This window comes from Centroberyx affinis, unplaced genomic scaffold (genome assembly GCF_046629955.1).
Source record: "Centroberyx affinis isolate AG114_WGS23_722 - 3 ecotype Tasmania unplaced genomic scaffold, CSIRO-AGI_Caff_v1 ptg001845l_1, whole genome shotgun sequence".
Lineage (NCBI taxonomy): Eukaryota > Metazoa > Chordata > Actinopteri > Beryciformes > Berycidae > Centroberyx > Centroberyx affinis.
This window is the reverse complement of record NW_027280224.1, coordinates 64,930-89,828: the sequence shown is the minus strand read 5'-3', so window position 1 is coordinate 89,828 and position 24,899 is coordinate 64,930. Positions and strand designations below refer to the sequence as shown.

Genomic DNA, 24,899 nt, shown 5'->3' with positions numbered 1-24,899 from the left:
GGGAGGCATCCGCAGACATACCACTCTGGCTCAGGGTGCGTACAATGAATCGTCACAGAGTCCACGCGGAGCCTTTAACAGCAGCAGCTCATCCTCATTTTGTACCACAGCCGCTGACAAGTTGAAAACAGAGCTGCAATTTGACTAGGATACATGGTACGCACGCTACTTCTGTTTAGGTTTTTCTCTTTTTCCCATCATGCATTGCTCTACAAAACGACACGAAACTGGATCCAAAACCACTTGGCGACGTTTCTAAGTCGGAAGAAGCAACGGCAGCCCAGCAGCAATTGCAACAAAGCCAAAAAGCTCAGAGTGCCCGCAAGGAACGTCACTTCACTTCAACAAAACATCAGGGGAGAGCGCGAACGCAGTCCCCCACTACCAGAAATTATGCAGTCGAGATTCCCACATTTGGGGAATTCGCAGGGGTCAGCACAACCGGAGTGCAATGGCTGAGCCTCGCCCTGGGTGAACCACCTTCTTGATCATGGTATCTCCCCTGCCAGGTAAGTATGAGTTGCGCATGTCAGGGATGGGGGAGGCATCCGCAGACATACCACTCTGGCTCAGGGTGCGTACAATGAATCGTCACAGAGTCCACGCGGAGCCTTTAACAGCAGCAGCTCATCCTCATTTTGTACCACAGCCGCTGACAAGTTGAAAACAGAGCTGCAATTTGACTAGGATACATGGTACGCACGCTACTTCTGTTTAGGTTTTTCTCTTTTTCCCATCATGCATTGCTCTACAAAACGACACGAAACTGGATCCAAAACCCCTTGGCGACGTTTCTAAGTCGGAAGAAGCAACGGCAGCCCAGCAGCAATTGCAACAAAGCCAAAAAGCTCAGAGTGCCCGCAAGGAACGTCACTTCACTTCAACAAAACATCAGGGGAGAGCGCGAACGCAGTCCCCCACTACCAGAAATTATGCAGTCGAGATTCCCACATTTGGGGAATTCGCAGGGGTCAGCACAACCGGAGTGCAATGGCTGAGCCTCGCCCTGGGTGAACCACCTTCTTGATCATGGTATCTCCCCTGCCAGGTAAGTATGAGTTGCGCATGTCAGGGATGGGGGAGGCATCCGCAGACATACCACTCTGGCTCAGGGTGCGTACAATGAATCGTCACAGAGTCCACGCGGAGCCTTTAACAGCAGCAGCTCATCCTCATTTTGTACCACAGCCGCTGACAAGTTGAAAACAGAGCTGCAATTTGACTAGGATACATGGTACGCACGCTACTTCTGTTTAGGTTTTTCTCTTTTTCCCATCATGCATTGCTCTACCAAACGACACGAAACTGGATCCAAAACCACTTGGCGACGTTTCTAAGTCGGAAGAAGCAACGGCAGCCCAGCAGCAATTGCAACAAAGCCAAAAAGGAACGCCCGCAAGGAACGTCACTTCACTTCAACAAAACATCAGGGGAGAGCGCGAACGCAGTCCCCCACTACCAGAAATTATGCAGTCGAGATTCCCACATTTGGGGAATTCGCAGGGGTCAGCACAACCGGAGTGCAATGGCTGAGCCTCGCCCTGGGTGAACCACCTTCTTGATCATGGTATCTCCCCTGCCAGGTAAGTATGAGTTGCGCATGTCAGGGATGGGGGAGGCATCCGCAGACATACCACTCTGGCTCAGGGTGCGTACAATGAATCGTCACAGAGTCCACGCGGAGCCTTTAACAGCAGCAGCTCATCCTCATTTTGTACCACAGCCGCTGACAAGTTGAAAACAGAGCTGCAATTTGACTAGGATACATGGTACGCACGCTACTTCTGTTTAGGTTTTTCTCTTTTTCCCATCATGCATTGCTCTACCAAACGACACGAAACTGGATCCAAAACCACTTGGCGACGTTTCTAAGTCGGAAGAAGCAACGGCAGCCCAGCAGCAATTGCAACAAAGCCAAAAAGGAACGCCCGCAAGGAACGTCACTTCACTTCAACAAAACATCAGGGGAGAGCGCGAACGCAGTCCCCCACTACCAGAAATTATGCAGTCGAGATTCCCACATTTGGGGAATTCGCAGGGGTCAGCACAACCGGAGTGCAATGGCTGAGCCTCGCCCTGGGTGAACCACCTTCTTGATCATGGTATCTCCCCTGCCAGGTAAGTATGAGTTGCGCATGTCAGGGATGGGGGAGGCATCCGCAGACATACCACTCTGGCTCAGGGTGCGTACAATGAATCGTCACAGAGTCCACGCGGAGCCTTTAACAGCAGCAGCTCATCCTCATTTTGTACCACAGCCGCTGACAAGTTGAAAACAGAGCTGCAATTTGACTAGGATACATGGTACGCACGCTACTTCTGTTTAGGTTTTTCTCTTTTTCCCATCATGCATTGCTCTACCAAACGACACGAAACTGGATCCAAAACCACTTGGCGACGTTTCTAAGTCGGAAGAAGCAACGGCAGCCCAGCAGCAATTGCAACAAAGCCAAAAAGGAACGCCCGCAAGGAACGTCACTTCACTTCACTTCAACAAAACATCAGGGGAGAGCGCGAACGCAGTCCCCCACTACCAGAAATTATGCAGTCGAGATTCCCACATTTGGGGAATTCGCAGGGGTCAGCACAACCGGAGTGCAATGGCTGAGCCTCGCCCTGGGTGAACCACCTTCTTGATCATGGTATCTCCCCTGCCAGGTAAGTATGAGTTGCGCATGTCAGGGATGGGGGAGGCATCCGCAGACATACCACTCTGGCTCAGGGTGCGTACAATGAATCGTCACAGAGTCCACGCGGAGCCTTTAACAGCAGCAGCTCATCCTCATTTTGTACCACAGCCGCTGACAAGTTGAAAACAGAGCTGCAATTTGACTAGGATACATGGTACGCACGCTACTTCTGTTTAGGTTTTTCTCTTTTTCCCATCATGCATTGCTCTACCAAACGACACGAAACTGGATCCAAAACCACTTGGCGACGTTTCTAAGTCGGAAGAAGCAACGGCAGCCCAGCAGCAATTGCAACAAAGCCAAAAAGCACAGCGTGCCCGCAAGGAACGTCACTTCACTTCACTTCACTTCAACAAAACATCAGGGGAGAGCGCGAACGCAGTCCCCCACTACCAGAAATTATGCAGTCGAGATTCCCACATTTGGGGAATTCGCAGGGGTCAGCACAACCGGAGTGCAATGGCTGAGCCTCGCCCTGGGTGAACCACCTTCTTGATCATGGTATCTCCCCTGCCAGGTAAGTATGAGTTGCGCATGTCAGGGATGGGGGAGGCATCCGCAGACATACCACTCTGGCTCAGGGTGCGTACAATGAATCGTCACAGAGTCCACGCGGAGCCTTTAACAGCAGCAGCTCATCCTCATTTTGTACCACAGCCGCTGACAAGTGGAAAACAGAGCTGCAATTTGACTAGGATACATGGTACGCACGCTACTTCTGTTTAGGTTTTTCTCTTTTTCCCATCATGCATTGCTCTACCAAACGACACGAAACTGGATCCAAAACCACTTGGCGACGTTTCTAAGTCGGAAGAAGCAACGGCAGCCCAGCAGCAATTGCAACAAAGCCAAAAAGCACAGCGTGCCCGCAAGGAACGTCACTTCACTTAACTTCAACAAAACATCAGGGGAGAGCGCGAACGCAGTCCCCCACTACCAGAAATTATGCAGTCGAGATTCCCACATTTGGGGAATTCGCAGGGGTCAGCACAACCGGAGTGCAATGGCTGAGCCTCGCCCTGGGTGAACCACCTTCTTGATCATGGTATCTCCCCTGCCAGGTAAGTATGAGTTGCGCATGTCAGGGATGGGGGAGGCATCCGCAGACATACCACTCTGGCTCAGGGTGCGTACAATGAATCGTCACAGAGTCCACGCGGAGCCTTTAACAGCAGCAGCTCATCCTCATTTTGTACCACAGCCGCTGACAAGTTGAAAACAGAGCTGCAATTTGACTAGGATACATGGTACGCACGCTACTTCTGTTTAGGTTTTTCTCTTTTTCCCATCATGCATTGCTCTACCAAACGACACGAAACTGGATCCAAAACCACTTGGCGACGTTTCTAAGTCGGAAGAAGCAACGGCAGCCCAGCAGCAATTGCAACAAAGCCAAAAAGCTCAGCGTGCCCGCAAGGAACGTCACTTCACTTCAACAAAACATCAGGGGAGAGCGCGAACGCAGTCCCCCACTACCAGAAATTATGCAGTCGAGATTCCCACATTTGGGGAATTCGCAGGGGTCAGCACAACCGGAGTGCAATGGCTGAGCCTCGCCCTGGGTGAACCACCTTCTTGATCATGGTATCTCCCCTGCCAGGTAAGTATGAGTTGCGCATGTCAGGGATGGGGGAGGCATCCGCAGACATACCACTCTGGCTCAGGGTGCGTACAATGAATCGTCACAGAGTCCACGCGGAGCCTTTAACAGCAGCAGCTCATCCTCATTTTGTACCACAGCCGCTGACAAGTGGAAAACAGAGCTGCAATTTGACTAGGATACATGGTACGCACGCTACTTCTGTTTAGGTTTTTCTCTTTTTCCCATCATGCATTGCTCTACCAAACGACACGAAACTGGATCAAAAACCACTTGGCGACGTTTCTAAGTCGGAAGAAGCAACGGCAGCCCAGCAGCAATTGCAACAAAGCCAAAAAGCACAGCGTGCCCGCAAGGAACGTCACTTCACTTAACTTCAACAAAACATCAGGGGAGAGCGCGAACGCAGTCCCCCACTACCAGAAATTATGCAGTCGAGATTCCCACATTTGGGGAATTCGCAGGGGTCAGCACAACCGGAGTGCAATGGCTGAGCCTCGCCCTGGGTGAACCACCTTCTTGATCATGGTATCTCCCCTGCCAGGTAAGTATGAGTTGCGCATGTCAGGGATGGGGGAGGCATCCGCAGACATACCACTCTGGCTCAGGGTGCGTACAATGAATCGTCACAGAGTCCACGCGGAGCCTTTAACAGCAGCAGCTCATCCTCATTTTGTACCACAGCCGCTGACAAGTTGAAAACAGAGCTGCAATTTGACTAGGATACATGGTACGCACGCTACTTCTGTTTAGGTTTTTCTCTTTTTCCCATCATGCATTGCTCTACAAAACGACACGAAACTGGATCCAAAACCACTTGGCGACGTTTCTAAGTCGGAAGAAGCAACGGCAGCCCAGCAGCAATTGCAACAAAGCCAAAAAGCTCAGAGTGCCCGCAAGGAACGTCACTTCACTTCAACAAAACATCAGGGGAGAGCGCGAACGCAGTCCCCCACTACCAGAAATTATGCAGTCGAGATTCCCACATTTGGGGAATTCGCAGGGGTCAGCACAACCGGAGTGCAATGGCTGAGCCTCGCCCTGGGTGAACCACCTTCTTGATCATGGTATCTCCCCTGCCAGGTAAGTATGAGTTGCGCATGTCAGGGATGGGGGAGGCATCCGCAGACATACCACTCTGGCTCAGGGTGCGTACAATGAATCGTCACAGAGTCCACGCGGAGCCTTTAACAGCAGCAGCTCATCCTCATTTTGTACCACAGCCGCTGACAAGTTGAAAACAGAGCTGCAATTTGACTAGGATACATGGTACGCACGCTACTTCTGTTTAGGTTTTTCTCTTTTTCCCATCATGCATTGCTCTACCAAACGACACGAAACTGGATCCAAAACCACTTGGCGACGTTTCTAAGTCGGAAGAAGCAACGGCAGCCCAGCAGCAATTGCAACAAAGCCAAAAAGGAACGCCCGCAAGGAACGTCACTTCACTTCACTTCAACAAAACATCAGGGGAGAGCGCGAACGCAGTCCCCCACTACCAGAAATTATGCAGTCGAGATTCCCACATTTGGGGAATTCGCAGGGGTCAGCACAACCGGAGTGCAATGGCTGAGCCTCGCCCTGGGTGAACCACCTTCTTGATCATGGTATCTCCCCTGCCAGGTAAGTATGAGTTGCGCATGTCAGGGATGGGGGAGGCATCCGCAGACATACCACTCTGGCTCAGGGTGCGTACAATGAATCGTCACAGAGTCCACGCGGAGCCTTTAACAGCAGCAGCTCATCCTCATTTTGTACCACAGCCGCTGACAAGTTGAAAACAGAGCTGCAATTTGACTAGGATACATGGTACGCACGCTACTTCTGTTTAGGTTTTTCTCTTTTTCCCATCATGCATTGCTCTACCAAACGACACGAAACTGGATCCAAAACCACTTGGCGACGTTTCTAAGTCGGAAGAAGCAACGGCAGCCCAGCAGCAATTGCAACAAAGCCAAAAAGCACAGCGTGCCCGCAAGGAACGTCACTTCACTTCACTTCACTTCAACAAAACATCAGGGGAGAGCGCGAACGCAGTCCCCCACTACCAGAAATTATGCAGTCGAGATTCCCACATTTGGGGAATTCGCAGGGGTCAGCACAACCGGAGTGCAATGGCTGAGCCTCGCCCTGGGTGAACCACCTTCTTGATCATGGTATCTCCCCTGCCAGGTAAGTATGAGTTGCGCATGTCAGGGATGGGGGAGGCATCCGCAGACATACCACTCTGGCTCAGGGTGCGTACAATGAATCGTCACAGAGTCCACGCGGAGCCTTTAACAGCAGCAGCTCATCCTCATTTTGTACCACAGCCGCTGACAAGTGGAAAACAGAGCTGCAATTTGACTAGGATACATGGTACGCACGCTACTTCTGTTTAGGTTTTTCTCTTTTTCCCATCATGCATTGCTCTACCAAACGACACGAAACTGGATCCAAAACCACTTGGCGACGTTTCTAAGTCGGAAGAAGCAACGGCAGCCCAGCAGCAATTGCAACAAAGCCAAAAAGCACAGCGTGCCCGCAAGGAACGTCACTTCACTTAACTTCAACAAAACATCAGGGGAGAGCGCGAACGCAGTCCCCCACTACCAGAAATTATGCAGTCGAGATTCCCACATTTGGGGAATTCGCAGGGGTCAGCACAACCGGAGTGCAATGGCTGAGCCTCGCCCTGGGTGAACCACCTTCTTGATCATGGTATCTCCCCTGCCAGGTAAGTATGAGTTGCGCATGTCAGGGATGGGGGAGGCATCCGCAGACATACCACTCTGGCTCAGGGTGCGTACAATGAATCGTCACAGAGTCCACGCGGAGCCTTTAACAGCAGCAGCTCATCCTCATTTTGTACCACAGCCGCTGACAAGTTGAAAACAGAGCTGCAATTTGACTAGGATACATGGTACGCACGCTACTTCTGTTTAGGTTTTTCTCTTTTTCCCATCATGCATTGCTCTACCAAACGACACGAAACTGGATCCAAAACCACTTGGCGACGTTTCTAAGTCGGAAGAAGCAACGGCAGCCCAGCAGCAATTGCAACAAAGCCAAAAAGCTCAGCGTGCCCGCAAGGAACGTCACTTCACTTCAACAAAACATCAGGGGAGAGCGCGAACGCAGTCCCCCACTACCAGAAATTATGCAGTCGAGATTCCCACATTTGGGGAATTCGCAGGGGTCAGCACAACCGGAGTGCAATGGCTGAGCCTCGCCCTGGGTGAACCACCTTCTTGATCATGGTATCTCCCCTGCCAGGTAAGTATGAGTTGCGCATGTCAGGGATGGGGGAGGCATCCGCAGACATACCACTCTGGCTCAGGGTGCGTACAATGAATCGTCACAGAGTCCACGCGGAGCCTTTAACAGCAGCAGCTCATCCTCATTTTGTACCACAGCCGCTGACAAGTGGAAAACAGAGCTGCAATTTGACTAGGATACATGGTACGCACGCTACTTCTGTTTAGGTTTTTCTCTTTTTCCCATCATGCATTGCTCTACCAAACGACACGAAACTGGATCAAAAACCACTTGGCGACGTTTCTAAGTCGGAAGAAGCAACGGCAGCCCAGCAGCAATTGCAACAAAGCCAAAAAGGAACGCCCGCAAGGAACGTCACTTCACTTCAACAAAACATCAGGGGAGAGCGCGAACGCAGTCCCCCACTACCAGAAATTATGCAGTCGAGATTCCCACATTTGGGGAATTCGCAGGGGTCAGCACAACCGGAGTGCAATGGCTGAGCCTCGCCCTGGGTGAACCACCTTCTTGATCATGGTATCTCCCCTGCCAGGTAAGTATGAGTTGCGCATGTCAGGGATGGGGGAGGCATCCGCAGACATACCACTCTGGCTCAGGGTGCGTACAATGAATCGTCACAGAGTCCACGCGGAGCCTTTAACAGCAGCAGCTCATCCTCATTTTGTACCACAGCCGCTGACAAGTTGAAAACAGAGCTGCAATTTGACTAGGATACATGGTACGCACGCTACTTCTGTTTAGGTTTTTCTCTTTTTCCCATCATGCATTGCTCTACCAAACGACACGAAACTGGATCCAAAACCACTTGGCGACGTTTCTAAGTCGGAAGAAGCAACGGCAGCCCAGCAGCAATTGCAACAAAGCCAAAAAGCACAGCGTGCCCGCAAGGAACGTCACTTCACTTCACTTCACTTCAACAAAACATCAGGGGAGAGCGCGAACGCAGTCCCCCACTACCAGAAATTATGCAGTCGAGATTCCCACATTTGGGGAATTCGCAGGGGTCAGCACAACCGGAGTGCAATGGCTGAGCCTCGCCCTGGGTGAACCACCTTCTTGATCATGGTATCTCCCCTGCCAGGTAAGTATGAGTTGCGCATGTCAGGGATGGGGGAGGCATCCGCAGACATACCACTCTGGCTCAGGGTGCGTACAATGAATCGTCACAGAGTCCACGCGGAGCCTTTAACAGCAGCAGCTCATCCTCATTTTGTACCACAGCCGCTGACAAGTGGAAAACAGAGCTGCAATTTGACTAGGATACATGGTACGCACGCTACTTCTGTTTAGGTTTTTCTCTTTTTCCCATCATGCATTGCTCTACCAAACGACACGAAACTGGATCCAAAACCACTTGGCGACGTTTCTAAGTCGGAAGAAGCAACGGCAGCCCAGCAGCAATTGCAACAAAGCCAAAAAGCACAGCGTGCCCGCAAGGAACGTCACTTCACTTAACTTCAACAAAACATCAGGGGAGAGCGCGAACGCAGTCCCCCACTACCAGAAATTATGCAGTCGAGATTCCCACATTTGGGGAATTCGCAGGGGTCAGCACAACCGGAGTGCAATGGCTGAGCCTCGCCCTGGGTGAACCACCTTCTTGATCATGGTATCTCCCCTGCCAGGTAAGTATGAGTTGCGCATGTCAGGGATGGGGGAGGCATCCGCAGACATACCACTCTGGCTCAGGGTGCGTACAATGAATCGTCACAGAGTCCACGCGGAGCCTTTAACAGCAGCAGCTCATCCTCATTTTGTACCACAGCCGCTGACAAGTTGAAAACAGAGCTGCAATTTGACTAGGATACATGGTACGCACGCTACTTCTGTTTAGGTTTTTCTCTTTTTCCCATCATGCATTGCTCTACCAAACGACACGAAACTGGATCCAAAACCACTTGGCGACGTTTCTAAGTCGGAAGAAGCAACGGCAGCCCAGCAGCAATTGCAACAAAGCCAAAAAGCTCAGCGTGCCCGCAAGGAACGTCACTTCACTTCAACAAAACATCAGGGGAGAGCGCGAACGCAGTCCCCCACTACCAGAAATTATGCAGTCGAGATTCCCACATTTGGGGAATTCGCAGGGGTCAGCACAACCGGAGTGCAATGGCTGAGCCTCGCCCTGGGTGAACCACCTTCTTGATCATGGTATCTCCCCTGCCAGGTAAGTATGAGTTGCGCATGTCAGGGATGGGGGAGGCATCCGCAGACATACCACTCTGGCTCAGGGTGCGTACAATGAATCGTCACAGAGTCCACGCGGAGCCTTTAACAGCAGCAGCTCATCCTCATTTTGTACCACAGCCGCTGACAAGTGGAAAACAGAGCTGCAATTTGACTAGGATACATGGTACGCACGCTACTTCTGTTTAGGTTTTTCTCTTTTTCCCATCATGCATTGCTCTACCAAACGACACGAAACTGGATCAAAAACCACTTGGCGACGTTTCTAAGTCGGAAGAAGCAACGGCAGCCCAGCAGCAATTGCAACAAAGCCAAAAAGCACAGCGTGCCCGCAAGGAACGTCACTTCACTTAACTTCAACAAAACATCAGGGGAGAGCGCGAACGCAGTCCCCCACTACCAGAAATTATGCAGTCGAGATTCCCACATTTGGGGAATTCGCAGGGGTCAGCACAACCGGAGTGCAATGGCTGAGCCTCGCCCTGGGTGAACCACCTTCTTGATCATGGTATCTCCCCTGCCAGGTAAGTATGAGTTGCGCATGTCAGGGATGGGGGAGGCATCCGCAGACATACCACTCTGGCTCAGGGTGCGTACAATGAATCGTCACAGAGTCCACGCGGAGCCTTTAACAGCAGCAGCTCATCCTCATTTTGTACCACAGCCGCTGACAAGTTGAAAACAGAGCTGCAATTTGACTAGGATACATGGTACGCACGCTACTTCTGTTTAGGTTTTTCTCTTTTTCCCATCATGCATTGCTCTACAAAACGACACGAAACTGGATCCAAAACCACTTGGCGACGTTTCTAAGTCGGAAGAAGCAACGGCAGCCCAGCAGCAATTGCAACAAAGCCAAAAAGCTCAGAGTGCCCGCAAGGAACGTCACTTCACTTCAACAAAACATCAGGGGAGAGCGCGAACGCAGTCCCCCACTACCAGAAATTATGCAGTCGAGATTCCCACATTTGGGGAATTCGCAGGGGTCAGCACAACCGGAGTGCAATGGCTGAGCCTCGCCCTGGGTGAACCACCTTCTTGATCATGGTATCTCCCCTGCCAGGTAAGTATGAGTTGCGCATGTCAGGGATGGGGGAGGCATCCGCAGACATACCACTCTGGCTCAGGGTGCGTACAATGAATCGTCACAGAGTCCACGCGGAGCCTTTAACAGCAGCAGCTCATCCTCATTTTGTACCACAGCCGCTGACAAGTTGAAAACAGAGCTGCAATTTGACTAGGATACATGGTACGCACGCTACTTCTGTTTAGGTTTTTCTCTTTTTCCCATCATGCATTGCTCTACCAAACGACACGAAACTGGATCCAAAACCACTTGGCGACGTTTCTAAGTCGGAAGAAGCAACGGCAGCCCAGCAGCAATTGCAACAAAGCCAAAAAGGAACGCCCGCAAGGAACGTCACTTCACTTCAACAAAACATCAGGGGAGAGCGCGAACGCAGTCCCCCACTACCAGAAATTATGCAGTCGAGATTCCCACATTTGGGGAATTCGCAGGGGTCAGCACAACCGGAGTGCAATGGCTGAGCCTCGCCCTGGGTGAACCACCTTCTTGATCATGGTATCTCCCCTGCCAGGTAAGTATGAGTTGCGCATGTCAGGGATGGGGGAGGCATCCGCAGACATACCACTCTGGCTCAGGGTGCGTACAATGAATCGTCACAGAGTCCACGCGGAGCCTTTAACAGCAGCAGCTCATCCTCATTTTGTACCACAGCCGCTGACAAGTTGAAAACAGAGCTGCAATTTGACTAGGATACATGGTACGCACGCTACTTCTGTTTAGGTTTTTCTCTTTTTCCCATCATGCATTGCTCTACCAAACGACACGAAACTGGATCCAAAACCACTTGGCGACGTTTCTAAGTCGGAAGAAGCAACGGCAGCCCAGCAGCAATTGCAACAAAGCCAAAAAGGAACGCCCGCAAGGAACGTCACTTCACTTCACTTCAACAAAACATCAGGGGAGAGCGCGAACGCAGTCCCCCACTACCAGAAATTATGCAGTCGAGATTCCCACATTTGGGGAATTCGCAGGGGTCAGCACAACCGGAGTGCAATGGCTGAGCCTCGCCCTGGGTGAACCACCTTCTTGATCATGGTATCTCCCCTGCCAGGTAAGTATGAGTTGCGCATGTCAGGGATGGGGGAGGCATCCGCAGACATACCACTCTGGCTCAGGGTGCGTACAATGAATCGTCACAGAGTCCACGCGGAGCCTTTAACAGCAGCAGCTCATCCTCATTTTGTACCACAGCCGCTGACAAGTGGAAAACAGAGCTGCAATTTGACTAGGATACATGGTACGCACGCTACTTCTGTTTAGGTTTTTCTCTTTTTCCCATCATGCATTGCTCTACCAAACGACACGAAACTGGATCCAAAACCACTTGGCGACGTTTCTAAGTCGGAAGAAGCAACGGCAGCCCAGCAGCAATTGCAACAAAGCCAAAAAGCACAGCGTGCCCGCAAGGAACGTCACTTCACTTAACTTCAACAAAACATCAGGGGAGAGCGCGAACGCAGTCCCCCACTACCAGAAATTATGCAGTCGAGATTCCCACATTTGGGGAATTCGCAGGGGTCAGCACAACCGGAGTGCAATGGCTGAGCCTCGCCCTGGGTGAACCACCTTCTTGATCATGGTATCTCCCCTGCCAGGTAAGTATGAGTTGCGCATGTCAGGGATGGGGGAGGCATCCGCAGACATACCACTCTGGCTCAGGGTGCGTACAATGAATCGTCACAGAGTCCACGCGGAGCCTTTAACAGCAGCAGCTCATCCTCATTTTGTACCACAGCCGCTGACAAGTTGAAAACAGAGCTGCAATTTGACTAGGATACATGGTACGCACGCTACTTCTGTTTAGGTTTTTCTCTTTTTCCCATCATGCATTGCTCTACCAAACGACACGAAACTGGATCCAAAACCACTTGGCGACGTTTCTAAGTCGGAAGAAGCAACGGCAGCCCAGCAGCAATTGCAACAAAGCCAAAAAGCTCAGCGTGCCCGCAAGGAACGTCACTTCACTTCAACAAAACATCAGGGGAGAGCGCGAACGCAGTCCCCCACTACCAGAAATTATGCAGTCGAGATTCCCACATTTGGGGAATTCGCAGGGGTCAGCACAACCGGAGTGCAATGGCTGGGCCTCGCCCTGGGTGAACCACCTTCTTGATCATGGTATCTCCCCTGCCAGGTAAGTATGAGTTGCGCATGTCAGGGATGGGGGAGGCATCCGCAGACATACCACTCTGGCTCAGGGTGCGTACAATGAATCGTCACAGAGTCCACGCGGAGCCTTTAACAGCAGCAGCTCATCCTCATTTTGTACCACAGCCGCTGACAAGTTGAAAACAGAGCTGCAATTTGACTAGGATACATGGTACGCACGCTACTTCTGTTTAGGTTTTTCTCTTTTTCCCATCATGCATTGCTCTACCAAACGACACGAAACTGGATCCAAAACCACTTGGCGACGTTTCTAAGTCGGAAGAAGCAACGGCAGCCCAGCAGCAATTGCAACAAAGCCAAAAAGGAACGCCCGCAAGGAACGTCACTTCACTTCACTTCAACAAAACATCAGGGGAGAGCGCGAACGCAGTCCCCCACTACCAGAAATTATGCAGTCGAGATTCCCACATTTGGGGAATTCGCAGGGGTCAGCACAACCGGAGTGCAATGGCTGAGCCTCGCCCTGGGTGAACCACCTTCTTGATCATGGTATCTCCCCTGCCAGGTAAGTATGAGTTGCGCATGTCAGGGATGGGGGAGGCATCCGCAGACATACCACTCTGGCTCAGGGTGCGTACAATGAATCGTCACAGAGTCCACGCGGAGCCTTTAACAGCAGCAGCTCATCCTCATTTTGTACCACAGCCGCTGACAAGTGGAAAACAGAGCTGCAATTTGACTAGGATACATGGTACGCACGCTACTTCTGTTTAGGTTTTTCTCTTTTTCCCATCATGCATTGCTCTACCAAACGACACGAAACTGGATCCAAAACCACTTGGCGACGTTTCTAAGTCGGAAGAAGCAACGGCAGCCCAGCAGCAATTGCAACAAAGCCAAAAAGGAACGCCCGCAAGGAACGTCACTTCACTTCACTTCAACAAAACATCAGGGGAGAGCGCGAACGCAGTCCCCCACTACCAGAAATTATGCAGTCGAGATTCCCACATTTGGGGAATTCGCAGGGGTCAGCACAACCGGAGTGCAATGGCTGAGCCTCGCCCTGGGTGAACCACCTTCTTGATCATGGTATCTCCCCTGCCAGGTAAGTATGAGTTGCGCATGTCAGGGATGGGGGAGGCATCCGCAGACATACCACTCTGGCTCAGGGTGCGTACAATGAATCGTCACAGAGTCCACGCGGAGCCTTTAACAGCAGCAGCTCATCCTCATTTTGTACCACAGCCGCTGACAAGTGGAAAACAGAGCTGCAATTTGACTAGGATACATGGTACGCACGCTACTTCTGTTTAGGTTTTTCTCTTTTTCCCATCATGCATTGCTCTACCAAACGACACGAAACTGGATCCAAAACCACTTGGCGACGTTTCTAAGTCGGAAGAAGCAACGGCAGCCCAGCAGCAATTGCAACAAAGCCAAAAAGCACAGCGTGCCCGCAAGGAACGTCACTTCACTTAACTTCAACAAAACATCAGGGGAGAGCGCGAACGCAGTCCCCCACTACCAGAAATTATGCAGTCGAGATTCCCACATTTGGGGAATTCGCAGGGGTCAGCACAACCGGAGTGCAATGGCTGAGCCTCGCCCTGGGTGAACCACCTTCTTGATCATGGTATCTCCCCTGCCAGGTAAGTATGAGTTGCGCATGTCAGGGATGGGGGAGGCATCCGCAGACATACCACTCTGGCTCAGGGTGCGTACAATGAATCGTCACAGAGTCCACGCGGAGCCTTTAACAGCAGCAGCTCATCCTCATTTTGTACCACAGCCGCTGACAAGTTGAAAACAGAGCTGCAATTTGACTAGGATACATGGTACGCACGCTACTTCTGTTTAGGTTTTTCTCTTTTTCCCATCATGCATTGCTCTACCAAACGACACGAAACTGGATCCAAAACCACTTGGCGACGTTTCTAAGTCGGAAGAAGCAACGGCAGCCCAGCAGCAATTGCAACAAAGCCAAAAAGCTCAGCGTGCCCGCAAGGAACGTCACTTCACTTCAACAAAACATCAGGGGAGAGCGCGAACGCAGTCCCCCACTACCAGAAATTATGCAGTCGAGATTCCCACATTTGGGGAATTCGCAGGGGTCAGCACAACCGGAGTGCAATGGCTGAGCCTCGCCCTGGGTGAACCACCTTCTTGATCATGGTATCTCCCCTGCCAGGTAAGTATGAGTTGCGCATGTCAGGGATGGGGGAGGCATCCGCAGACATACCACTCTGGCTCAGGGTGCGTACAATGAATCGTCACAGAGTCCACGCGGAGCCTTTAACAGCAGCAGCTCATCCTCATTTTGTACCACAGCCGCTGACAAGTTGAAAACAGAGCTGCAATTTGACTAGGATACATGGTACGCACGCTACTTCTGTTTAGGTTTTTCTCTTTTTCCCATCATGCATTGCTCTACCAAACGACACGAAACTGGATCCAAAACCACTTGGCGACGTTTCTAAGTCGGAAGAAGCAACGGCAGCCCAGCAGCAATTGCAACAAAGCCAAAAAGCTCAGCGTGCCCGCAAGGAACGTCACTTCACTTCAACAAAACATCAGGGGAGAGCGCGAACGCAGTCCCCCACTACCAGAAATTATGCAGTCGAGATTCCCACATTTGGGGAATTCGCAGGGGTCAGCACAACCGGAGTGCAATGGCTGAGCCTCGCCCTGGGTGAACCACCTTCTTGATCATGGTATCTCCCCTGCCAGGTAAGTATGAGTTGCGCATGTCAGGGATGGGGGAGGCATCCGCAGACATACCACTCTGGCTCAGGGTGCGTACAATGAATCGTCACAGAGTCCACGCGGAGCCTTTAACAGCAGCAGCTCATCCTCATTTTGTACCACAGCCGCTGACAAGTTGAAAACAGAGCTGCAATTTGACTAGGATACATGGTACGCACGCTACTTCTGTTTAGGTTTTTCTCTTTTTCCCATCATGCATTGCTCTACCAAACGACACGAAACTGGATCCAAAACCACTTGGCGACGTTTCTAAGTCGGAAGAAGCAACGGCAGCCCAGCAGCAATTGCAACAAAGCCAAAAAGGAACGCCCGCAAGGAACGTCACTTCACTTCACTTCAACAAAACATCAGGGGAGAGCGCGAACGCAGTCCCCCACTACCAGAAATTATGCAGTCGAGATTCCCACATTTGGGGAATTCGCAGGGGTCAGCACAACCGGAGTGCAATGGCTGAGCCTCGCCCTGGGTGAACCACCTTCTTGATCATGGTATCTCCCCTGCCAGGTAAGTATGAGTTGCGCATGTCAGGGATGGGGGAGGCATCCGCAGACATACCACTCTGGCTCAGGGTGTGTACAATGAATCGTCACAGAGTCCACGCGGAGCCTTTAACAGCAGCAGCTCATCCTCATTTTGTACCACAGCCGCTGACAAGTTGAAAACAGAGCTGCAATTTGACTAGGATACATGGTACGCACGCTACTTCTGTTTAGGTTTTTCTCTTTTTCCCATCATGCATTGCTCTACCAAACGACACGAAACTGGATCCAAAACCACTTGGCGACGTTTCTAAGTCGGAAGAAGCAACGGCAGCCCAGCAGCAATTGCAACAAAGCCAAAAAGCACAGCGTGCCCGCAAGGAACGTCACTTCACTTCACTTCACTTCAACAAAACATCAGGGGAGAGCGCGAACGCAGTCCCCCACTACCAGAAATTATGCAGTCGAGATTCCCACATTTGGGGAATTCGCAGGGGTCAGCACAACCGGAGTGCAATGGCTGAGCCTCGCCCTGGGTGAACCACCTTCTTGATCATGGTATCTCCCCTGCCAGGTAAGTATGAGTTGCGCATGTCAGGGATGGGGGAGGCATCCGCAGACATACCACTCTGGCTCAGGGTGCGTACAATGAATCGTCACAGAGTCCACGCGGAGCCTTTAACAGCAGCAGCTCATCCTCATTTTGTACCACAGCCGCTGACAAGTGGAAAACAGAGCTGCAATTTGACTAGGATACATGGTACGCACGCTACTTCTGTTTAGGTTTTTCTCTTTTTCCCATCATGCATTGCTCTACCAAACGACACGAAACTGGATCAAAAACCACTTGGCGACGTTTCTAAGTCGGAAGAAGCAACGGCAGCCCAGCAGCAATTGCAACAAAGCCAAAAAGCACAGCGTGCCCGCAAGGAACGTCACTTCACTTAACTTCAACAAAACATCAGGGGAGAGCGCGAACGCAGTCCCCCACTACCAGAAATTATGCAGTCGAGATTCCCACATTTGGGGAATTCGCAGGGGTCAGCACAACCGGAGTGCAATGGCTGAGCCTCGCCCTGGGTGAACCACCTTCTTGATCATGGTATCTCCCCTGCCAGGTAAGTATGAGTTGCGCATGTCAGGGATGGGGGAGGCATCCGCAGACATACCACTCTGGCTCAGGGTGCGTACAATGAATCGTCACAGAGTCCACGCGGAGCCTTTAACAGCAGCAGCTCATCCTCATTTTGTACCACAGCCGCTGACAAGTTGAAAACAGAGCTGCAATTTGACTAGGATACATGGTACGCACGCTACTTCTGTTTAGGTTTTTCTCTTTTTCCCATCATGCATTGCTCTACAAAACGACACGAAACTGGATCCAAAACCACTTGGCGACGTTTCTAAGTCGGAAGAAGCAACGGCAGCCCAGCAGCAATTGCAACAAAGCCAAAAAGCTCAGAGTGCCCGCAAGGAACGTCACTTCACTTCAACAAAACATCAGGGGAGAGCGCGAACGCAGTCCCCCACTACCAGAAATTATGCAGTCGAGATTCCCACATTTGGGGAATTCGCAGGGGTCAGCACAACCGGAGTGCAATGGCTGAGCCTCGCCCTGGGTGAACCACCTTCTTGATCATGGTATCTCCCCTGCCAGGTAAGTATGAGTTGCGCATGTCAGGGATGGGGGAGGCATCCGCAGACATACCACTCTGGCTCAGGGTGCGTACAATGAATCGTCACAGAGTCCACGCGGAGCCTTTAACAGCAGCAGCTCATCCTCATTTTGTACCACAGCCGCTGACAAGTTGAAAACAGAGCTGCAATTTGACTAGGATACATGGTACGCACGCTACTTCTGTTTAGGTTTTTCTCTTTTTCCCATCATGCATTGCTCTACAAAACGACACGAAACTGGATCCAAAACCCCTTGGCGACGTTTCTAAGTCGGAAGAAGCAACGGCAGCCCAGCAGCAATTGCAACAAAGCCAAAAAGCTCAGAGTGCCCGCAAGGAACGTCACTTCACTTCAACAAAACATCAGGGGAGAGCGCGAACGCAGTCCCCCACTACCAGAAATTATGCAGTCGAGATTCCCACATTTGGGGAATTCGCAGGGGTCAGCACAACCGGAGTGCAATGGCTGAGCCTCGCCCTGGGTGAACCACCTTCTTGATCATGGTATCTCCCCTGCCAGGTAAGTATGAGTTGCGCATGTCAGGGATGGGGGAGGCATCCGCAGACATACCACTCTGGCTCAGGGTGCGTACAATGAATCGTCACAGAGTCCACGCGGAGCCTTTAACAGCAGCAGCTCATCCTCATTTTGTACCACAGCCGCTGACAAGTTGAAAACAGAGCTGCAATTTGACTAGGATACATGGTACGCACGCTACTTCTGTTTAGGTTTTTCTCTTTTTCCCATCATGCATTGCTCTACAAAACGACACGAAACTGGATCCAAAACCACTTGGCGACGTTTCTAAGTCGGAAGAAGCAACGGCAGCCCAGCAGCAATTGCAACAAAGCCAAAAAGCTCAGAGTGCCCGCAAGGAACGTCACTTCACTTCAACAAAACATCAGGGGAGAGCGCGAACGCAGTCCCCCACTACCAGAAATTATGCAGTCGAGATTCCCACATTTGGGGAATTCGCAGGGGTCAGCACAACCGGAGTGCAATGGCTGAGCCTCGCCCTGGGTGAACCACCTTCTTGATCATGGTATCTCCCCTGCCAGGTAAGTATGAGTTGCGCATGTCAGGGATGGGGGAGGCATCCGCAGACATACCACTCTGGCTCAGGGTGCGTACAATGAATCGTCACAGAGTCCACGCGGAGCCTTTAACAGCAGCAGCTCATCCTCATTTTGTACCACAGCCGCTGACAAGTTGAAAACAGAGCTGCAATTTGACTAGGATACATGGTACGCACGCTACTTCTGTTTAGGTTTTTCTCTTTTTCCCATCATGCATTGCTCTACCAAACGACACGAAACTGGATCCAAAACCACTTGGCGACGTTTCTAAGTCGGAAGAAGCAACGGCAGCCCAGCAGCAATTGCAACAAAGCCAAAAAGGAACGCCCGCAAGGAACGTCACTTCACTTCACTTCAACAAAACATCAGGGGAGAGCGCGAACGCAGTCCCCCACTACCAGAAATTATGCAGTCGAGATTCCCACATTTGGGGAATTCGCAGGGGTCAGCACAACCGGAGTGCAATGGCTGAGCCTCGCCCTGGGTGAACCACCTTCTTGATCATGGTATCTCCCCTGCCAGGTAAGTATGAGTTGCGCATGTCAGGGATGGGGGAGGCATCCGCAGACATACCACTCTGGCTCAGGGTGCGTACAATGAATCGTCACAGAGTCCACGCGGAGCCTTTAACAGCAGCAGCTCATCCTCATTTTGTACCACAGCCGCTGACAAGTTGAAAACAGAGCTGCAATTTGACTAGGATACATGGTACGCACGCTACTTCTGTTTAGGTTTTTCTCTTTTTCCCATCATGCATTGCTCTACCAAACGACACGAAACTGGATCCAAAACCACTTGGCGACGTTTCTAAGTCGGAAGAAGCAACGGCAGCCCAGCAGCAATTGCAACAAAGCCAAAAAGGAACGCCCGCAAGGAACGTCACTTCACTTCAACAAAACATCAGGGGAGAGCGCGAACGCAGTCCCCCACTACCAGAAATTATGCAGTCGAGATTCCCACATTTGGGGAATTCGCAGGGGTCAGCACAACCGGAGTGCAATGGCTGAGCCTCGCCCTGGGTGAACCACCTTCTTGATCATGGTATCTCCCCTGCCAGGTAAGTATGAGTTGCGCATGTCAGGGATGGGGGAGGCATCCGCAGACATACCACTCTGGCTCAGGGTGCGTACAATGAATCGTCACAGAGTCCACGCGGAGCCTTTAACAGCAGCAGCTCATCCTCATTTTGTACCACAGCCGCTGACAAGTTGAAAACAGAGCTGCAATTTGACTAGGATACATGGTACGCACGCTACTTCTGTTTAGGTTTTTCTCTTTTTCCCATCATGCATTGCTCTACCAAACGACACGAAACTGGATCCAAAACCACTTGGCGACGTTTCTAAGTCGGAAGAAGCAACGGCAGCCCAGCAGCAATTGCAACAAAGCCAAAAAGGAACGCCCGCAAGGAACGTTACTTCACTTCACTTCACTTCAACAAAACATCAGGGGAGAGCGCGAACGCAGTCCCCCACTACCAGAAATTATGCAGTCGAGATTCCCACATTTGGGGAATTCGCAGGGGTCAGCACAACCGGAGTGCAATGGCTGAGCCTCGCCCTGGGTGAACCACCTTCTTGATCATGGTATCTCCCCTGCCAGGTAAGTATGAGTTGCGCATGTCAGGGATGGGGGAGGCATCCGCAGACATACCACTCTGGCTCAGGGTGCGTACAATGAATCGTCACAGAGTCCACGCGGAGCCTTTAACAGCAGCAGCTCATCCTCATTTTGTACCACAGCCGCTGACAAGTGGAAAACAGAGCTGCAATTTGACTAGGATACATGGTACGCACGCTACTTCTGTTTAGGTTTTTCTCTTTTTCCCATCATGCATTGCTCTACCAAACGACACGAAACTGGATCAAAAACCACTTGGCGACGTTTCTAAGTCGGAAGAAGCAACGGCAGCCCAGCAGCAATTGCAACAAAGCCAAAAAGCACAGCGTGCCCGCAAGGAACGTCACTTCACTTAACTTCAACAAAACATCAGGGGAGAGCGCGAACGCAGTCCCCCACTACCAGAAATTATGCAGTCGAGATTCCCACATTTGGGGAATTCGCAGGGGTCAGCACAACCGGAGTGCAATGGCTGAGCCTCGCCCTGGGTGAACCACCTTCTTGATCATGGTATCTCCCCTGCCAGGTAAGTATGAGTTGCGCATGTCAGGGATGGGGGAGGCATCCGCAGACATACCACTCTGGCTCAGGGTGCGTACAATGAATCGTCACAGAGTCCACGCGGAGCCTTTAACAGCAGCAGCTCATCCTCATTTTGTACCACAGCCGCTGACAAGTTGAAAACAGAGCTGCAATTTGACTAGGATACATGGTACGCACGCTACTTCTGTTTAGGTTTTTCTCTTTTTCCCATCATGCATTGCTCTACAAAACGACACGAAACTGGATCCAAAACCACTTGGCGACGTTTCTAAGTCGGAAGAAGCAACGGCAGCCCAGCAGCAATTGCAACAAAGCCAAAAAGCTCAGAGTGCCCGCAAGGAACGTCACTTCACTTCAACAAAACATCAGGGGAGAGCGCGAACGCAGTCCCCCACTACCAGAAATTATGCAGTCGAGATTCCCACATTTGGGGAATTCGCAGGGGTCAGCACAACCGGAGTGCAATGGCTGAGCCTCGCCCTGGGTGAACCACCTTCTTGATCATGGTATCTCCCCTGCCAGGTAAGTATGAGTTGCGCATGTCAGGGATGGGGGAGGCATCCGCAGACATACCACTCTGGCTCAGGGTGCGTACAATGAATCGTCACAGAGTCCACGCGGAGCCTTTAACAGCAGCAGCTCATCCTCATTTTGTACCACAGCCGCTGACAAGTTGAAAACAGAGCTGCAATTTGACTAGGATACATGGTACGCACGCTACTTCTGTTTAGGTTTTTCTCTTTTTCCCATCATGCATTGCTCTACAAAACGACACGAAACTGGATCCAAAACCCCTTGGCGACGTTTCTAAGTCGGAAGAAGCAACGGCAGCCCAGCAGCAATTGCAACAAAGCCAAAAAGCTCAGAGTGCCCGCAAGGAACGTCACTTCACTTCAACAAAACATCAGGGGAGAGCGCGAACGCAGTCCCCCACTACCAGAAATTATGCAGTCGAGATTCCCACATTTGGGGAATTCGCAGGGGTCAGCACAACCGGAGTGCAATGGCTGAGCCTCGCCCTGGGTGAACCACCTTCTTGATCATGGTATCTCCCCTGCCAGGTAAGTATGAGTTGCGCATGTCAGGGATGGGGGAGGCATCCGCAGACATACCACTCTGGCTCAGGGTGCGTACAATGAATCGTCACAGAGTCCACGCGGAGCCTTTAACAGCAGCAGCTCATCCTCATTTTGTACCACAGCCGCTGACAAGTTGAAAACAGAGCTGCAATTTGACTAGGATACATGGTACGCACGCTACTTCTGTTTAGGTTTTTCTCTTTTTCCCATCATGCATTGCTCTACCAAACGACACGAAACTGGATCCAAAACCACTTGGCGACGTTTCTAAGTCGGAAGAAGCAACGGCAGCCCAGCAGCAATTGCAACAAAGCCAAAAAGGAACGCCCGCAAGGAACGTCACTTCACTTCAACAAAACATCAGGGGAGAGCGCGAACGCAGTCCCCCACTACCAGAAATTATGCAGTCGAGATTCCCACATTTGGGGAATTCGCAGGGGTCAGCACAACCGGAGTGCAATGGCTGAGCCTCGCCCTGGGTGAACCACCTTCTTGATCATGGTATCTCCCCTGCCAGGTAAGTATGAGTTGCGCATGTCAGGGATGGGGGAGGCATCCGCAGACATACCACTCTGGCTCAGGGTGCGTACAATGAATCGTCACAGAGTCCACGCGGAGCCTTTAACAGCAGCAGCTCATCCTCATTTTGTACCACAGCCGCTGACAAGTGGAAAACAGAGCTGCAATTTGACTAGGATACATGGTACGCACGCTACTTCTGTTTAGGTTTTTCTCTTTTTCCCATCATGCATTGCTCTACAAAACGACACGAAACTGGATCCAAAACCCCTTGGCGACGTTTCTAAGTCGGAAGAAGCAACGGCAGCCCAGCAGCAATTGCAACAAAGCCAAAAAGCTCAGAGTGCCCGCAAGGAACGTCACTTCACTTCAACAAAACATCAGGGGAGAGCGCGAACGCAGTCCCCCACTACCAGAAATTATGCAGTCGAGATTCCCACATTTGGGGAATTCGCAGGGGTCAGCACAACCGGAGTGCAATGGCTGAGCCTCGCCCTGGGTGAACCACCTTCTTGATCATGGTATCTCCCCTGCCAGGTAAGTATGAGTTGCGCATGTCAGGGATGGGGGAGGCATCCGCAGACATACCACTCTGGCTCAGGGTGCGTACAATGAATCGTCACAGAGTCCACGCGGAGCCTTTAACAGCAGCAGCTCATCCTCATTTTGTACCACAGCCGCTGACAAGTTGAAAACAGAGCTGCAATTTGACTAGGATACATGGTACGCACGCTACTTCTGTTTAGGTTTTTCTCTTTTTCCCATCATGCATTGCTCTACCAAACGACACGAAACTGGATCCAAAACCACTTGGCGACGTTTCTAAGTCGGAAGAAGCAACGGCAGCCCAGCAGCAATTGCAACAAAGCCAAAAAGGAACGCCCGCAAGGAACGTCACTTCACTTCAACAAAACATCAGGGGAGAGCGCGAACGCAGTCCCCCACTACCAGAAATTATGCAGTCGAGATTCCCACATTTGGGGAATTCGCAGGGGTCAGCACAACCGGAGTGCAATGGCTGAGCCTCGCCCTGGGTGAACCACCTTCTTGATCATGGTATCTCCCCTGCCAGGTAAGTATGAGTTGCGCATGTCAGGGATGGGGGAGGCATCCGCAGACATACCACTCTGGCTCAGGGTGCGTACAATGAATCGTCACAGAGTCCACGCGGAGCCTTTAACAGCAGCAGCTCATCCTCATTTTGTACCACAGCCGCTGACAAGTGGAAAACAGAGCTGCAATTTGACTAGGATACATGGTACGCACGCTACTTCTGTTTAGGTTTTTCTCTTTTTCCCATCATGCATTGCTCTACCAAACGACACGAAACTGGATCCAAAACCACTTGGCGACGTTTCTAAGTCGGAAGAAGCAACGGCAGCCCAGCAGCAATTGCAACAAAGCCAAAAAGGAACGCCCGCAAGGAACGTCACTTCACTTCACTTCAACAAAACATCAGGGGAGAGCGCGAACGCAGTCCCCCACTACCAGAAATTATGCAGTCGAGATTCCCACATTTGGGGAATTCGCAGGGGTCAGCACAACCGGAGTGCAATGGCTGAGCCTCGCCCTGGGTGAACCACCTTCTTGATCATGGTATCTCCCCTGCCAGGTAAGTATGAGTTGCGCATGTCAGGGATGGGGGAGGCATCCGCAGACATACCACTCTGGCTCAGGGTGCGTACAATGAATCGTCACAGAGTCCACGCGGAGCCTTTAACAGCAGCAGCTCATCCTCATTTTGTACCACAGCCGCTGACAAGTTGAAAACAGAGCTGCAATTTGACTAGGATACATGGTACGCACGCTACTTCTGTTTAGGTTTTTCTCTTTTTCCCATCATGCATTGCTCTACCAAACGACACGAAACTGGATCCAAAACCACTTGGCGACGTTTCTAAGTCGGAAGAAGCAACGGCAGCCCAGCAGCAATTGCAACAAAGCCAAAAAGGAACGCCCGCAAGGAACGTCACTTCACTTCACTTCAACAAAACATCAGGGGAGAGCGCGAACGCAGTCCCCCACTACCAGAAATTATGCAGTCGAGATTCCCACATTTGGGGAATTCGCAGGGGTCAGCACAACCGGAGTGCAATGGCTGAGCCTCGCCCTGGGTGAACCACCTTCTTGATCATGGTATCTCCCCTGCCAGGTAAGTATGAGTTGCGCATGTCAGGGATGGGGGAGGCATCCGCAGACATACCACTCTGGCTCA

General features: G+C 51.4%; 46 non-coding genes across 46 annotated transcripts; all 46 read right to left on the bottom strand.

Moving 5' to 3' along the window:
- Positions 1-353: 353 nt before the first annotated feature.
- On the bottom strand, positions 354-517 carry LOC139652715 (U1 spliceosomal RNA). The gene has a single exon (XR_011695763.1). It is a non-coding gene; the product is annotated as a U1 spliceosomal RNA (small nuclear RNA).
- Positions 518-892: 375 nt separating this feature from the next.
- Positions 893-1,056, bottom strand: LOC139652714 (U1 spliceosomal RNA). The gene has a single exon (XR_011695762.1). It is a non-coding gene; the product is annotated as a U1 spliceosomal RNA (small nuclear RNA).
- A 371-nt stretch (positions 1,057-1,427) lies between these two features.
- Positions 1,428-1,591, bottom strand: LOC139652713 (U1 spliceosomal RNA). Its single transcript, XR_011695761.1, has one exon. It is a non-coding gene; the product is annotated as a U1 spliceosomal RNA (small nuclear RNA).
- A 371-nt stretch (positions 1,592-1,962) lies between these two features.
- Positions 1,963-2,126, bottom strand: LOC139652712 (U1 spliceosomal RNA). The gene has a single exon (XR_011695760.1). It is a non-coding gene; the product is annotated as a U1 spliceosomal RNA (small nuclear RNA).
- Positions 2,127-2,502: 376 nt separating this feature from the next.
- Positions 2,503-2,666, bottom strand: LOC139652711 (U1 spliceosomal RNA). Its single transcript, XR_011695758.1, has one exon. It is a non-coding gene; the product is annotated as a U1 spliceosomal RNA (small nuclear RNA).
- A 385-nt stretch (positions 2,667-3,051) lies between these two features.
- LOC139652709 (U1 spliceosomal RNA) lies at positions 3,052-3,215 on the bottom strand. Its single transcript, XR_011695756.1, has one exon. It is a non-coding gene; the product is annotated as a U1 spliceosomal RNA (small nuclear RNA).
- A 380-nt stretch (positions 3,216-3,595) lies between these two features.
- Positions 3,596-3,759, bottom strand: LOC139652708 (U1 spliceosomal RNA). Its single transcript, XR_011695755.1, has one exon. It is a non-coding gene; the product is annotated as a U1 spliceosomal RNA (small nuclear RNA).
- A 375-nt stretch (positions 3,760-4,134) lies between these two features.
- LOC139652707 (U1 spliceosomal RNA) lies at positions 4,135-4,298 on the bottom strand. The gene has a single exon (XR_011695754.1). It is a non-coding gene; the product is annotated as a U1 spliceosomal RNA (small nuclear RNA).
- A 380-nt stretch (positions 4,299-4,678) lies between these two features.
- LOC139652705 (U1 spliceosomal RNA) lies at positions 4,679-4,842 on the bottom strand. The gene has a single exon (XR_011695753.1). It is a non-coding gene; the product is annotated as a U1 spliceosomal RNA (small nuclear RNA).
- Positions 4,843-5,217: 375 nt separating this feature from the next.
- LOC139652704 (U1 spliceosomal RNA) lies at positions 5,218-5,381 on the bottom strand. Its single transcript, XR_011695752.1, has one exon. It is a non-coding gene; the product is annotated as a U1 spliceosomal RNA (small nuclear RNA).
- Positions 5,382-5,757: 376 nt separating this feature from the next.
- On the bottom strand, positions 5,758-5,921 carry LOC139652951 (U1 spliceosomal RNA). Its single transcript, XR_011695979.1, has one exon. It is a non-coding gene; the product is annotated as a U1 spliceosomal RNA (small nuclear RNA).
- A 385-nt stretch (positions 5,922-6,306) lies between these two features.
- Positions 6,307-6,470, bottom strand: LOC139652950 (U1 spliceosomal RNA). The gene has a single exon (XR_011695978.1). It is a non-coding gene; the product is annotated as a U1 spliceosomal RNA (small nuclear RNA).
- Positions 6,471-6,850: 380 nt separating this feature from the next.
- Positions 6,851-7,014, bottom strand: LOC139652949 (U1 spliceosomal RNA). The gene has a single exon (XR_011695977.1). It is a non-coding gene; the product is annotated as a U1 spliceosomal RNA (small nuclear RNA).
- Positions 7,015-7,389: 375 nt separating this feature from the next.
- LOC139652948 (U1 spliceosomal RNA) lies at positions 7,390-7,553 on the bottom strand. Its single transcript, XR_011695976.1, has one exon. It is a non-coding gene; the product is annotated as a U1 spliceosomal RNA (small nuclear RNA).
- Positions 7,554-7,924: 371 nt separating this feature from the next.
- LOC139652947 (U1 spliceosomal RNA) lies at positions 7,925-8,088 on the bottom strand. Its single transcript, XR_011695975.1, has one exon. It is a non-coding gene; the product is annotated as a U1 spliceosomal RNA (small nuclear RNA).
- Positions 8,089-8,473: 385 nt separating this feature from the next.
- Positions 8,474-8,637, bottom strand: LOC139652945 (U1 spliceosomal RNA). Its single transcript, XR_011695973.1, has one exon. It is a non-coding gene; the product is annotated as a U1 spliceosomal RNA (small nuclear RNA).
- A 380-nt stretch (positions 8,638-9,017) lies between these two features.
- Positions 9,018-9,181, bottom strand: LOC139652944 (U1 spliceosomal RNA). The gene has a single exon (XR_011695972.1). It is a non-coding gene; the product is annotated as a U1 spliceosomal RNA (small nuclear RNA).
- Positions 9,182-9,556: 375 nt separating this feature from the next.
- On the bottom strand, positions 9,557-9,720 carry LOC139652943 (U1 spliceosomal RNA). The gene has a single exon (XR_011695971.1). It is a non-coding gene; the product is annotated as a U1 spliceosomal RNA (small nuclear RNA).
- Positions 9,721-10,100: 380 nt separating this feature from the next.
- Positions 10,101-10,264, bottom strand: LOC139652942 (U1 spliceosomal RNA). The gene has a single exon (XR_011695970.1). It is a non-coding gene; the product is annotated as a U1 spliceosomal RNA (small nuclear RNA).
- A 375-nt stretch (positions 10,265-10,639) lies between these two features.
- LOC139652941 (U1 spliceosomal RNA) lies at positions 10,640-10,803 on the bottom strand. Its single transcript, XR_011695969.1, has one exon. It is a non-coding gene; the product is annotated as a U1 spliceosomal RNA (small nuclear RNA).
- Positions 10,804-11,174: 371 nt separating this feature from the next.
- LOC139652940 (U1 spliceosomal RNA) lies at positions 11,175-11,338 on the bottom strand. Its single transcript, XR_011695968.1, has one exon. It is a non-coding gene; the product is annotated as a U1 spliceosomal RNA (small nuclear RNA).
- Positions 11,339-11,714: 376 nt separating this feature from the next.
- Positions 11,715-11,878, bottom strand: LOC139652939 (U1 spliceosomal RNA). Its single transcript, XR_011695967.1, has one exon. It is a non-coding gene; the product is annotated as a U1 spliceosomal RNA (small nuclear RNA).
- A 380-nt stretch (positions 11,879-12,258) lies between these two features.
- Positions 12,259-12,422, bottom strand: LOC139652938 (U1 spliceosomal RNA). Its single transcript, XR_011695966.1, has one exon. It is a non-coding gene; the product is annotated as a U1 spliceosomal RNA (small nuclear RNA).
- Positions 12,423-12,797: 375 nt separating this feature from the next.
- Positions 12,798-12,961, bottom strand: LOC139652897 (U1 spliceosomal RNA). The gene has a single exon (XR_011695933.1). It is a non-coding gene; the product is annotated as a U1 spliceosomal RNA (small nuclear RNA).
- A 376-nt stretch (positions 12,962-13,337) lies between these two features.
- LOC139652937 (U1 spliceosomal RNA) lies at positions 13,338-13,501 on the bottom strand. Its single transcript, XR_011695965.1, has one exon. It is a non-coding gene; the product is annotated as a U1 spliceosomal RNA (small nuclear RNA).
- A 376-nt stretch (positions 13,502-13,877) lies between these two features.
- LOC139652935 (U1 spliceosomal RNA) lies at positions 13,878-14,041 on the bottom strand. The gene has a single exon (XR_011695964.1). It is a non-coding gene; the product is annotated as a U1 spliceosomal RNA (small nuclear RNA).
- A 380-nt stretch (positions 14,042-14,421) lies between these two features.
- Positions 14,422-14,585, bottom strand: LOC139652933 (U1 spliceosomal RNA). Its single transcript, XR_011695962.1, has one exon. It is a non-coding gene; the product is annotated as a U1 spliceosomal RNA (small nuclear RNA).
- Positions 14,586-14,960: 375 nt separating this feature from the next.
- On the bottom strand, positions 14,961-15,124 carry LOC139652932 (U1 spliceosomal RNA). Its single transcript, XR_011695961.1, has one exon. It is a non-coding gene; the product is annotated as a U1 spliceosomal RNA (small nuclear RNA).
- Positions 15,125-15,499: 375 nt separating this feature from the next.
- Positions 15,500-15,663, bottom strand: LOC139652931 (U1 spliceosomal RNA). The gene has a single exon (XR_011695960.1). It is a non-coding gene; the product is annotated as a U1 spliceosomal RNA (small nuclear RNA).
- Positions 15,664-16,039: 376 nt separating this feature from the next.
- LOC139652930 (U1 spliceosomal RNA) lies at positions 16,040-16,203 on the bottom strand. Its single transcript, XR_011695959.1, has one exon. It is a non-coding gene; the product is annotated as a U1 spliceosomal RNA (small nuclear RNA).
- A 385-nt stretch (positions 16,204-16,588) lies between these two features.
- Positions 16,589-16,752, bottom strand: LOC139652929 (U1 spliceosomal RNA). The gene has a single exon (XR_011695958.1). It is a non-coding gene; the product is annotated as a U1 spliceosomal RNA (small nuclear RNA).
- A 380-nt stretch (positions 16,753-17,132) lies between these two features.
- LOC139652928 (U1 spliceosomal RNA) lies at positions 17,133-17,296 on the bottom strand. Its single transcript, XR_011695957.1, has one exon. It is a non-coding gene; the product is annotated as a U1 spliceosomal RNA (small nuclear RNA).
- Positions 17,297-17,671: 375 nt separating this feature from the next.
- Positions 17,672-17,835, bottom strand: LOC139652927 (U1 spliceosomal RNA). Its single transcript, XR_011695956.1, has one exon. It is a non-coding gene; the product is annotated as a U1 spliceosomal RNA (small nuclear RNA).
- Positions 17,836-18,210: 375 nt separating this feature from the next.
- Positions 18,211-18,374, bottom strand: LOC139652926 (U1 spliceosomal RNA). Its single transcript, XR_011695955.1, has one exon. It is a non-coding gene; the product is annotated as a U1 spliceosomal RNA (small nuclear RNA).
- A 375-nt stretch (positions 18,375-18,749) lies between these two features.
- Positions 18,750-18,913, bottom strand: LOC139652925 (U1 spliceosomal RNA). Its single transcript, XR_011695954.1, has one exon. It is a non-coding gene; the product is annotated as a U1 spliceosomal RNA (small nuclear RNA).
- A 376-nt stretch (positions 18,914-19,289) lies between these two features.
- Positions 19,290-19,453, bottom strand: LOC139652924 (U1 spliceosomal RNA). The gene has a single exon (XR_011695953.1). It is a non-coding gene; the product is annotated as a U1 spliceosomal RNA (small nuclear RNA).
- A 371-nt stretch (positions 19,454-19,824) lies between these two features.
- Positions 19,825-19,988, bottom strand: LOC139652922 (U1 spliceosomal RNA). Its single transcript, XR_011695951.1, has one exon. It is a non-coding gene; the product is annotated as a U1 spliceosomal RNA (small nuclear RNA).
- A 381-nt stretch (positions 19,989-20,369) lies between these two features.
- On the bottom strand, positions 20,370-20,533 carry LOC139652921 (U1 spliceosomal RNA). Its single transcript, XR_011695950.1, has one exon. It is a non-coding gene; the product is annotated as a U1 spliceosomal RNA (small nuclear RNA).
- Positions 20,534-20,913: 380 nt separating this feature from the next.
- Positions 20,914-21,077, bottom strand: LOC139652911 (U1 spliceosomal RNA). Its single transcript, XR_011695946.1, has one exon. It is a non-coding gene; the product is annotated as a U1 spliceosomal RNA (small nuclear RNA).
- A 375-nt stretch (positions 21,078-21,452) lies between these two features.
- Positions 21,453-21,616, bottom strand: LOC139652899 (U1 spliceosomal RNA). Its single transcript, XR_011695935.1, has one exon. It is a non-coding gene; the product is annotated as a U1 spliceosomal RNA (small nuclear RNA).
- Positions 21,617-21,991: 375 nt separating this feature from the next.
- Positions 21,992-22,155, bottom strand: LOC139652887 (U1 spliceosomal RNA). Its single transcript, XR_011695924.1, has one exon. It is a non-coding gene; the product is annotated as a U1 spliceosomal RNA (small nuclear RNA).
- A 371-nt stretch (positions 22,156-22,526) lies between these two features.
- LOC139652875 (U1 spliceosomal RNA) lies at positions 22,527-22,690 on the bottom strand. The gene has a single exon (XR_011695913.1). It is a non-coding gene; the product is annotated as a U1 spliceosomal RNA (small nuclear RNA).
- Positions 22,691-23,065: 375 nt separating this feature from the next.
- On the bottom strand, positions 23,066-23,229 carry LOC139652864 (U1 spliceosomal RNA). Its single transcript, XR_011695902.1, has one exon. It is a non-coding gene; the product is annotated as a U1 spliceosomal RNA (small nuclear RNA).
- A 371-nt stretch (positions 23,230-23,600) lies between these two features.
- Positions 23,601-23,764, bottom strand: LOC139652852 (U1 spliceosomal RNA). The gene has a single exon (XR_011695891.1). It is a non-coding gene; the product is annotated as a U1 spliceosomal RNA (small nuclear RNA).
- Positions 23,765-24,140: 376 nt separating this feature from the next.
- On the bottom strand, positions 24,141-24,304 carry LOC139652840 (U1 spliceosomal RNA). The gene has a single exon (XR_011695880.1). It is a non-coding gene; the product is annotated as a U1 spliceosomal RNA (small nuclear RNA).
- A 376-nt stretch (positions 24,305-24,680) lies between these two features.
- Positions 24,681-24,844, bottom strand: LOC139652829 (U1 spliceosomal RNA). The gene has a single exon (XR_011695869.1). It is a non-coding gene; the product is annotated as a U1 spliceosomal RNA (small nuclear RNA).
- Between the last annotated feature and the right edge of the window lie 55 nt (positions 24,845-24,899).